At 41.8% G+C, this 11,191-nt stretch overlaps 1 protein-coding gene across 1 annotated transcript in view; it reads right to left on the reverse strand.

Moving 5' to 3' along the window:
* Positions 1-9,676, reverse strand: part of SGCD (sarcoglycan delta) — a 354,497-nt gene extending 344,821 nt beyond the window's left edge. The window contains exon 1 of the mRNA XM_045551289.1: positions 9,561-9,676. The gene's annotated coding sequence lies outside the window, so the exon portion shown is untranslated. The remainder of the gene's footprint in view (positions 1-9,560) is intronic.
* Positions 9,677-11,191: the final 1,515 nt, after the last annotated feature.

The raw sequence follows: 11,191 nt of genomic DNA on the forward strand, positions 1-11,191 counted from the left end.
TAAGTTAGTAACAAAATCAAAGTCAGCTAACCCGAAAACCAGTATGTTTCCCGTCAATTCCCGGCTTCAGACCACTTGAACCTGTATCAGATCACTTCTACCAATCACCATACACGTGGGTTTTGAACAATATTTAAATACAAATCACAAAAAATCACCAGTTCTCTAACATAAAGAAAGCACACATAAATGATGCCAAACACGTGTGTAATGGCACTCCGTGCTAGACACTGTTCTGCATGTATTTAATCATCACAGATATGTGATTGTTAGGCAGGTACTATAATTATTTGTATTTTACAATTAAACCAACTGAGAAAGACAGGTTAAATAACCTGCCCAAAATCACTCTGCTTGTTTGGGCAGAATTTGAACCCAGAGTGTTGAACCCACACAGCAAGAACTTGAACACAGAGTGTTCGGCTAGAAAAATCTGTTCTCTCAATTCTTGTGTTAAATATTTCCAGATATATGTGAATAACTGGTTATAACAATGTGATTACTAATTAAAAGTATACTTTTGTGATTGCTTTATCTGGAACTTCTCCACGTGGATGTTAATTTTAAGTCAAATTATTGAATAATTATTGAGCAACTACTGTCTCCAGCCAGTGTGCAATTTAGTCTAAGTATAGGCATTTTCTCCCAGGTAATAAATCGTCTTTGATATGTCTCTGAAACCCATAAATTTTTACAGCATCATGAAAAGTAGCTACAACAAATTAGGAACATCCTGCTATAGTGATTCAATAGTTCCATAAAATTAGCATTGATCCGGTAGATTCTCCCTTGACAATTGCGTTTGGCAAGGATCTTTAGCTATTACCTGTGCTCTTGAATGCTTGCAGTAAAATCTGTGGTCTGAAAAGAAAAGCTCTTCATCTCTTTTTTGGTCATTTAATTTTTTTTAATCAAAGTTTCCAGAAACAAGCATGATAACAATAGCTAACAGTCATTATGCATTTTGCTAAGCACTTCGCATACTTTTGTAGTATATATATGTATGTATGTATGTGTGTTGAGGTATAATTTACTTCTAGTGAAATACACAGATATTAACTATATACAGCTTGATGAGTTTTACAAATCTGCATATCTTTGTAAACTATATCCCAACAAGACAGGTAACATTTCTACCACCCTAGAAAGCTCCCTCAAGCCCCTTTTTAATCAACTCCCATCCCCAGAGGAAGTGTTCTGATTTCTGTCACATTTCAAGTTTTTAATCCTAGCTACAATCCAATGAGGTAGTTATTCCAAGGAGTATCTAATTTCAAGACCTGTGTTCTTGACCAGCATGCTTTCCTCCTGCACCCTTTCCAGTAGATACTTTGCCCATCTCAGCAGTGTTCTCCAAGAGAAGCCAGCCATAGCTTCATTATACCCTAACTTCTCTCCTGTGCATCTAGAAGGGTATTATGCATACTACTCTTTCAGAGAACTGAGAAAATGGCCACTCAAATCATTGTCTACCTTCTATTGCTCAGTTGAGAAATCCTACTAAGAAAAACAGAGCTGACTAATGTAAACACCTAGGGATCAGGAAGCAGAGGGCAGGAGGAGGTCATGACATGAAGTGGGCACGTGTCCTTTCAAAGAAACAGAAGCTGCCCAGAGCCCACGAACTGCTGTGCCATGAGAAATCAGACCACAGATGCCCAGCTTCAACTTTTCCCAGATGATCTAAAAACCTAGATTTTTATGTGCTATCTTAGGATGTTTAAATGTTTTGTAACTAAGTTAATTAAAAAAAAAACTTTGTGAGCCAAAATGCACCTAAAGGCCAAGCCCTCAGGTGCCGGTGTATGACCTGCTGATTGGATCATCAGCCTGGAAACAATGGGAGGAGGTTTGTCAAAGACAGAAGAGAGACCACAGGCCTTTGAAGGTCACAGCCAACTTCAGCAGTTAATGTTTGTCATCACATGGTAAAAATTACGCTTTGGTCTATTACTAGTACTCTTGACCCCTTAGGGAAGCAGACGGTAACTTTGGTAAGCACATACTCAAAGAATGACAAAGAAAAAAGAAATTAGCAATGGGTAGACCAAACAGAATAAAGAAATAGAAGAAAAGATTTAGAAAGAGTATAGAACTAGAAAGAAGACCGAAGTCAACCACAGGTAAGAACAGGAATGACAGGAACATAGTGTGGCTCTGCCCCCCACTGTCCCTACCCTTGAACAATCTTCTTTCACTGAATACCCCACACCCAGTACCACGACCCCCATCAGGGTTAGTATAAGAGGACGCTGTTCAATGATTTGCTTGGAGAAGGGAGCTAACCTTGATATTTATTTCCTCTGAGCTCAATGAAAGCTTCAGCATCCGAAGACTTCAAGCCTAGCAAGCAAGAAGGTTTCCAGGCATTCACAATACATTATTTAGAAGTCAGGGTGCTCACGAGAGAGTCTGATGCTATCACACTGGCAAGGAAAAGTGGTCTGAACAAGGAGGGAGTTTCTAATCCCTGGCAATATAGTTTTTATCAGGGGATTGTGCTTGCTTTAATAGCAGCCATTGCTTGATCAGTTAAAAAGAAGAATAAAGCCATGGAGTCCACATCCGCCTACACACACCCTGAGCTCCATTAATACAACCACCAGCAAAGCTTTCCGAGCAAACCAATCTCACAGGATTTATACGCTAAGTGAACCATGGTGACACGTTCCTCCCCCAGTCCTGCAGACCTGTCTCAGAGGCAGGTCAGAGGCCGAGGTGTACATGGTTTTCCTTATATGAGGCAGTTCATGCTTTACAGCAGGAATTTGAAACAATAATGAAGACCTTTCTGTGTGGCAGCAAAGGTGAAATAAAGGGAACTGTGGAAATCTCTAGAGAAATCTGGGCAACACAGAAAAGGCAACCTGGACAATTCAATATAAAACATTCTCTCCCCCGCTGGTTGTCTCGACTCTTCATTTTGTCTTGATCGGCCCACTTCATTCTTTGTTAGTTTGCCTGGTGCCATATCAGTTAATATTCACCATATGTATATCTAACATGTTTAAGTGCCTCCTGCATGCAAGGGACCACGTTAAGTGCACTATGTGCACAATCTCACAACGCACTATACGGTAGGTACTTTTCTCCTGTCCATTTCGGAGATTAGAAAATTGGAGCAGATGGAGATGATGGGCCTCGCCTGGGGCCACACAGCCAGGATCCCAGCCTGTGTCTGACTCAGAGCCTGAGCTCAGTTCACATTATAACACTGTCTTTCTGCTGCAAGATGATCCCACCTTCCATTTTTCTTTCCTGCGGTGACTCCTCTCCCTCAGATCTGCCTCCTCCTCTTCGGTTACTAGAGGTCTGTGTCCTCATCATAGAATGTGTGCTGGCCAGATGGCTGCAGCCAAGTTCAGGGAACCACATTTGTGACAGGAGGAGGTTAACCGGACTATGTTCAGAGGCAGGTAAAGAGAATAGTGCAGGAAAAAGTGGAGGGAGGGATGAAATAACTCAAGATGCCTGCCTTGAGAAAGGAAGACTAAGACACATTCTTAAAGAAGACAAAGAGTGTCAGAATTATAAAAATCATAGGTTGGTAGATGCCTTAGAGGCATGTGATCCCATTTTACACATGGCAAAACTGAGATCCAGAGATGAATGGAGCCTGGACGTCTTCTAAGATCTCTGGCCACCTCTACCTTAACTTCCTTGCTGAATCCCACTTCTTCACCAAGTAACACCACCACCTCAGATGTGGATGAGAGACTATGGCAAGGGCAACTGTTACAGAGGACAGAGAGGTGATTTGGCTCCATCTGAGGAGGTTTGAGGTGGGAAAGAAACGCCAGCCTCATTCACGGTGGAGTGAGGCTCGCCCCCACTGAGGGCATGGCCATCACATCTGGCTGGCACCCATCAGCAATGCTATAAAGGGGTTCCTGCAATAAATTAGAGATTCAGCCATGAGAATGTTTAACAAACCCCATTCGGTGGATCAGTGTCTGGCTGGCTTCAACACATTCTCTGGGGAGGCTTCAAAAATATAAGAAACTTCCAACTCTAATCTCAGAGATTCTGATTCACTAGGTCTTGAGAAACCATGGAACCAGGCGATTTCCAACCGACCTCCACTGTAATGTTACTTTCTCTAGCATGGATACCGAAGTCTCACTCAACTGTCATTGTTGAGCCAATGCATGCACCACATACACCACGCCAGACTTAGAGTCACGGGACCACCAACACTGCCTTTGTCTTGGAGTGCTTGTGTTCTAAGGTAAGTAATGGACTTTTATGGTCTCAATGTTTACTTATTTAAAATAGAAGAAAGAGATTATTAGAGCAGTATTTTTTCAAGTATATTTGTTTATTCATTTTTGTAAAAATTAATTTGAAGCATCTGTGGCCAATACTGTCCACTGTCTAACCCACAGACATCCTCCCCATCCTTAACTGCTCACAGAACACTGATGCGCTCATCAGCAGAAGGAAAAGCCCTTGATCTGAATGTATGGGTTCCTACTCACGTCCAGATCCAGAAGGTCAAACATGATTGGCCTAAACCAGTCATGCTAATATCATGCCACGATAATATCATTCCAGGGGCCAGTGCCTGATCTGTGACCCAATTCTGGCTGTGTATTTTGAGACAAGGGGAGGTCTACAGGGGAGGCCATCCCTTCCTGATTAAAGGGGCAAAGATCAAGAGGAGAAATATTTTTTCCCTTCATATCCCATCACTTTTGCCCTTATTTGAACAAGACAGCTGGGGATGAGAATGGGGAGTTGAGCTCAAGTACTAAGAATGGTGGAACAGAAAGGAAGATTTGATCCCTGAGAATGTTGTTCAGCTTCTGCAAAAATCCTGAACTGTGTAAGTCTGATCTGTATGCACAAAATAGCAAGCCCTTATATATTTAGACTTCTGTGAGCAGGGTTTCAATTACTTGCAGCCAAATGCAATCTTCGCTGATACAGCATGAAAACCCTCTTTTCAAATAAAATCCCTTCTAAAACCCCAATATGTGGAACAAATAAAAGTGCCTGGGCTGCATTAGAAATTCAGACAGCAGTGTTCCCAAAGCCATTCCTTCCCAGATTCCTGCAGGGGTTCTTCTGTGGAACCAGAACTGGCTGGAAACAGCATGTCTTAATGTGCAGACCGCAGGCCACCAGGAATCCTCAGATCTCCCCAGGGATCTGAGAGTTCTCTACTGAATTCGTTCTTCTGTTTTTATTTTCTTTTTTATTTACTTACTTATGCAAATTCTGTTCTAAAAAATTTAGATCTCGCTGGGCACAGTGGCTCACGTCTATAATCCTAACACTCTGAGAGGAGGATTGCTTCAGATCAGAAATTAGAGGCCAGCCTGAAGAACATAGTGAGAAAACATCTCTACAAAAACCAGAAAAATTAGCTGGATGTGGTGGTGCATGCTTATAGCCTCAGCTACTCGGGAGGCTGAGGCAGGAGGATTGCTTGAGCTCAGGAGTCTGAGGTTGCAGTGAACTATGATGATGCCACAGCACTCTAGTAGCTGGAGTGACAGAGCAAGGCTCTGTCTCAAAAAAAAAAAAAAGAAAAAAGAAATATATATATATATATATATATATATATATATATAGAGAGAGAGAGAGAGAGAGAGAGAGAGAGAGAGAGAGAAAGATGGATCCAATTCATGACTAAGGGCTACTATCAGACAATTAATTGTATGATCATATTGGCAACAGCGGTTCTATTCTAATTGTCATGAATAATGACAAACAAGCAGACTGTGTATGACACAAATTGACACATTCCTTTCAGGTGTCATGGCATGCAAATGAAGGCAGATTTGAAGAGATAAAGTTATGGAAGAAGCAAGTGTCTGTCCGTGACACATGAGTCTGTGTGTAACAACACCAAAATAATCTCCAGATAAGTGCTAGTGCCATGTTCATGTTGTAAGCCTTACTGAATTCCAGTAAAGCATTCTCTACAGAAGAAACCAGTATTGATAATACAGTTTTGTTTAAGTCATACATTTGTTTCAGTGTTATAATTGCTCATGAATGACTAAGAGGTAATAACTATGGGTCTTTGTGGTCTGTACATACTTAAATAATAGTATGATAAAACAATTAACACAATGAGGACACACATCTTCCTTTCTGCCTTGTTACTTGTTTGTACAGGATTCAAACTCAAGAAACAATGAACAAGATGGCCCATGTCCCTTCCAGTTGTTCAAAACTATGATTTCGGGAACCTCCTAATCTTATAAAACCAGTATCAAACACTTTCACCACTGTGATGGTTAATTTTATGTGTCAAGCTGACTGGGTTATGAGATGCCCAGATAGCTGGTAAAGCATTACTTCCGAGTGTGTCCCTGAGAGTATTTCCAGAAGACATTAGCATTTGAATCAGCAGACTAAGTGAAGAATGGCCATCCTCACCAACGTGGGCAGGCAGCATTCCATCAGCTGAGGGCCCAAAGAGAACAAAAAAGCAGAGGAAAGCCTAATTCTCTCTCCTTCAGCTGAGACATCCATTTTCTCCTACCCTCAGACACTGGAGCTCCCGGTTCTAGGGCCTTTGGACTCCAAGACTTACATCAGCACTCCCCACCCCCACCTCATTCTCAGGCCTTTGGTCTCAGACCAGGAGTTATACCTTCAACCTCCCCTGGTTTTTAGGACTTCAGGCTTTCCTGAGTCACCAGCTTGCGGATATTTAATAGTATGTCACGAGAATTCTCTGCCTCCATCATTATGTAAGTCAATTCCTAAAATAAACCTCCACATAAACACACACATACACATATATATGCTATGGTTCTGTTTTCTCTGAAGAATCCTAGTACAGGTTGAGTATCTCTTAACCAAAATGCTTGAGACCAGAAGTGTTTCTGATTTCAAATTTTTAGAGATTTTAGAATATTTGCAGTGTACTTACTTGTTAAGCATCCCAAATCAGAAAATCCAAAATGCTCCAATGAGCATTTCTTCTGAGCATCATGTTGGCACTTAAAAAGTTTCGGATTTTGGGTTTCTGGATTTGGGAAGCTCAACCTGTACAACCAACAATGTGGTGCATGCCTTTTTTTTTTCCTTTTAATTTTAATATTAATAAAAAACAGAATTTAAATTTCTTCATGAGGATCATATATAACACTCTGTATTCCCATATAATAATAGTAATAATAATAAAGTGACCACAGACAGGGCGTTGGACAAGCTTTGCTCACTGGGGTTACTCAGCCGTCTCCACCTGGTCCCTTCACTCAACACTCCCAGCAGAAATATTTTTGCAAGGCACAAATATGGGTTAAAAATAAGGCCTCGCTAAGAGCCTGCCTCCTCCTTACTTAGGAAATTTGAACCCTTGGGTGATGCCATTTTTTACACAATGTGCATTCTGATTACTTCCAGAAGGCAGGGCAGGCTGAACACACGGTCTCCAGTGCTGAAGAGGGTAAAACAATTCTTCCCACTGAGGTAGTGGTTTATCTACGCACTTCCAGCCCAGAAAATCAGTGCCTGGCAGTTTTCGCTGTTTGAGTATGTGTGTTTCATTCCTGGGCAAAGGACTCCTCCCTCCACCCCCACTGACCAGTCTGCAGCCGCTCCCCTGTTCTCTGCCTCCACCTCTGCCCTGGATTTCGTCCTCTGGGTTCTCTTCCCTCCCTGCTTTCCTTTTTTTCATTCCTGTTCAAATGTCAAGAGAGCTTAACTTTTCCCTCCTCTACTTTTCAAAACGAGAAACTACAGTGTTTCTTCCCTGTTTCAGGCACTGCTCTTCGTAATCCTGCAACCTGGGTTGCTATTTCACGCCTCTTCTGCTCCAGGCTTGACGCGCACTAAATTTAGAGGAGTATGACATCCAAGCTCACTGAAGTCTCCTTTTTCACTGACAGGGGGCTTGGCTATGGTTCATGTTAGTTCCTAATTTGTCTTGGCATTTTGCTCACTCAGTAGGGACTTTAGAAAAATAAAAAACAAAGTTAAGTCACCGTCCTGACTTCTAACTGTACCCCCATCTCCCTGCCCCAAATCCTGCAGTTCCCTCACCATCCCCATAGCACCTGATACAAAGATGAGGTTGATAAAGAAAACACTGATGAGCCATCTCTTGGAATAAGAGATCGTGTTGCCAGTCATATCCCAATCCCCTTCTCTGAATACAAAATAAAAAATGCTAACTGAAAATCCTGACTTTCTACCAATAGGACATAACATCTGCCTATGCATTCTAGGTTCTGCACAGAGCAAAGAATGAGAAACTCCAGCCCTCCACTCTTCATTGGTCATTAAACTTACTCTATAAGCTACTTGTTTAGAGATTTTAGGACACTGAAGTAAACACACACCTGTTTTCACAGAGGTCCACCTTTAAGAGGTCTAGTTACTCCCTAGCCACTCAAGAAGTATCCTAGAATCCATTCATTCATGTATCTCCCCAGTTAGACTCTTAGCCAAGCCCCCTTTGGAAAACATCATGTCACAAATCGCTCTGCTAGTAATTATAACACAGTTGCAAGATTCAGTCCAGCTGTATCTGGGCCGAACTAGTCTCTTAAATGAAATTACAATGTTTTATATGTTTTCTAAATGCCACAAATAAGTATATGCAATTGTAATGCACTGTAATGCAATTATAATGTATATTTTCTAAATGCTACACATAAAATACGATAGAGTTTTCCTATGACAGGAAATAATCTATATTGCAATAAAGTTGATATAGTTAAGTAAAAACCAAAACTGAAGAGGAAAACTGAGGTTACTCTTGTGCTGAAAATTATTTAAAATTTGATTTCCTGAAAGAAGCTCTTTTCACTAAGGTATAAAACAAAACCAATCAATCAATAAAACTCACATTATTATGTCTCTTCACAATGATTTTCAATAAACCACTGTTCTGTTACTTTTTTGTTACCTATGTTTCATAAAATACAGAAGTACTTTTTTAGAGTGAAACTGCAAACTACTTCAAGTGAGAAAAGTTGGAAATGATTATAGAAACAAATTACAAATATTGGTCCAGTATATTTCTAGGCAAAGATATCATGAACAGTCAAATCCCAAATAATGTCAAAAATCCCATATAAAAATAAAAAATACTGGGAACCCATATACACATCTGCGTCTACACTCTGAAAGTTTGATCCAGAAGAGAAACTTCAAACTGATTCCCTCCCTAAAATGAGAGCCATTTTCTACTAAAAAAAAACTCCTCTCTCAAAACTCCTGTGAAGCAAAGAACATAGTATCATCTGAAATTATCCTTCCTGCCAATGAACTGTCCTTCCGTGTAGAAAGGAAAAGTTACAGATGGTCGGAGCGGGGTGACAACACAAGGAAGGCGCATACTTCTCTTTACGCAATAGTGTCGCCAGCTAAATCCTAACTTTCAAAAGTGTATCTGTCCTGCTGAAAATCAGATCTTGAGGGAGGGTGGAGAAGGCAAACATTACACCTCTGCACCAAATGTCTAAGGGATCGAGTTCTAACTTACTAATACACACACACACACAGCCAAAGTCAGAGTGCCTGCAAGCAGACAGCAGCCAGCCAGCTTAGGAAGGGAAGAGGCATGGAAATGCCCGAACTGAGCAGTCCCCTACCTCTCTTGTCTGTTTCACAAACCGGCGGAAGACAATCGCCCTTGATCCCTGGGTGTGCCGAGACACTCCGGAGGCTCCGGCCACTCAGCCCACTGAGTGTGAGCAGTCCCAGCCTGTGCTCAGAAGCTGCCCCAGTCAGATTTTCCAACTGCAGAACTGCGGCCAAGTCCCTGCCCATGCCTGAAGAATTTCCTGAACAGCATTCCCGTTCTTTTTCTGACTGCCTTGCAACCGTACTCTGCACTTCAATACGGCTTTGTCAGGCCGACTCACAGCTACTGGGCTGTCTCCAGCTATCAATGGGAAACACATGTGTCAAGCACGGGCTCGTTCCCCTGCAACAGTGCTCATGGCGTCTGCCAAGCTCGTACTCCCCACCAGCCAGGAAACTGCTTCTAGAACCAATGCTGATTTTTCACCCATTCTCCATGCAGGCTCTGCTCCGTGGTGCTAGATGCGGGAGATAAGCCCTCTCTTTCTTCTGCTCAACACTGCTCCTTTTTAACTAGCTCCTTACACTCAGAGTCCCCGGCTGACCCTGTCAGCCCCCTGAGCTCTTTCCAGCCCTGATAACAAGCTTATTACAGCAGAGAGAGGTGAATTCTAATTCCATCTCCCTACCTGCCGCTTCCTAAGCCTCTGCTCAAAATTTCAATTGCTAGAGGGGGAACAGTATTTTTAGCATTTCCAGACTGGCTCAGTTCTTCAGAGTTGTCCCTTCAACCTGATATGTACATCTTTCGCTGCAGCACCTAAAAATAATGCAATTATTTTCCAGGCACTTTCGTTGCTCTCTGCTCTATAACGGTGCTGGTCCAAAAATGTACCATTTTATAGGCTGTTGCATTGTGTTATGGTTATGGGAAATAGAAAGGAGAAACGAAGGTGGCTTCAATCAAAATGTGTGCTAATTCTGTGCACCTGTGATTATTTCTGGAAGTCTCTCTCTCAAGATGCCCTGTGTACGTTCGACATTCTGCTGGATTGTGTGGTCTACCTTTGACATTTCTTCTTTCCATAAAACAAGAGGAAATCTCAAAACATAAGAGAAGGAGACCCCTCTTCTCCCACGCTGAAAAAAACCCCATCTCTAAAGAGACAAAGCTAAGTTGTCAAGGTAACACTGTAGAAAAGAGACGATTTCAAGAGAGAACAGCATTTGTTTAGAACTTTCTTTTTCCTTTTTTTAAGTATTAACATTTTACTTCCAAAAATCACACCTCATTAGCAACTTATTCTAGCGAGTGGCTTGCCAGATTTTAAGTGTTATGTGTTCCTGAGAAGCTGCTGTAAATAATAATTCAGCAGGGCCTTGGGTGTAGCTTCTAATTATAATAGGCATGTTCAGCAGGGTTGGAGTTTTGCCTTGGGAAGGTGTGTGTGTGTGTGTGTGTCTCGGGGTGCATGTGCACATCTAAGGTCAGGATGCAATTAAAGAATCAGAGAACTTTAGAGTTGGAAGAAACCTCAGAGACTGTCTAATCGAAATTGTTTCTACCCTTCATTTTACACAGGGAAGTAGAGGCTCAGACAGATGAGACAATTTGTCCAGGGTTGCAAAGACAGGTAATGCCATAGCGGAGGCCAGAAAATGGAATTGGTGCTCTCTTTTTCTACGTGCTTTCTCCATT

This window comes from Lemur catta, chromosome 5 (genome assembly GCF_020740605.2).
Source record: "Lemur catta isolate mLemCat1 chromosome 5, mLemCat1.pri, whole genome shotgun sequence".
Lineage (NCBI taxonomy): Eukaryota > Metazoa > Chordata > Mammalia > Primates > Lemuridae > Lemur > Lemur catta.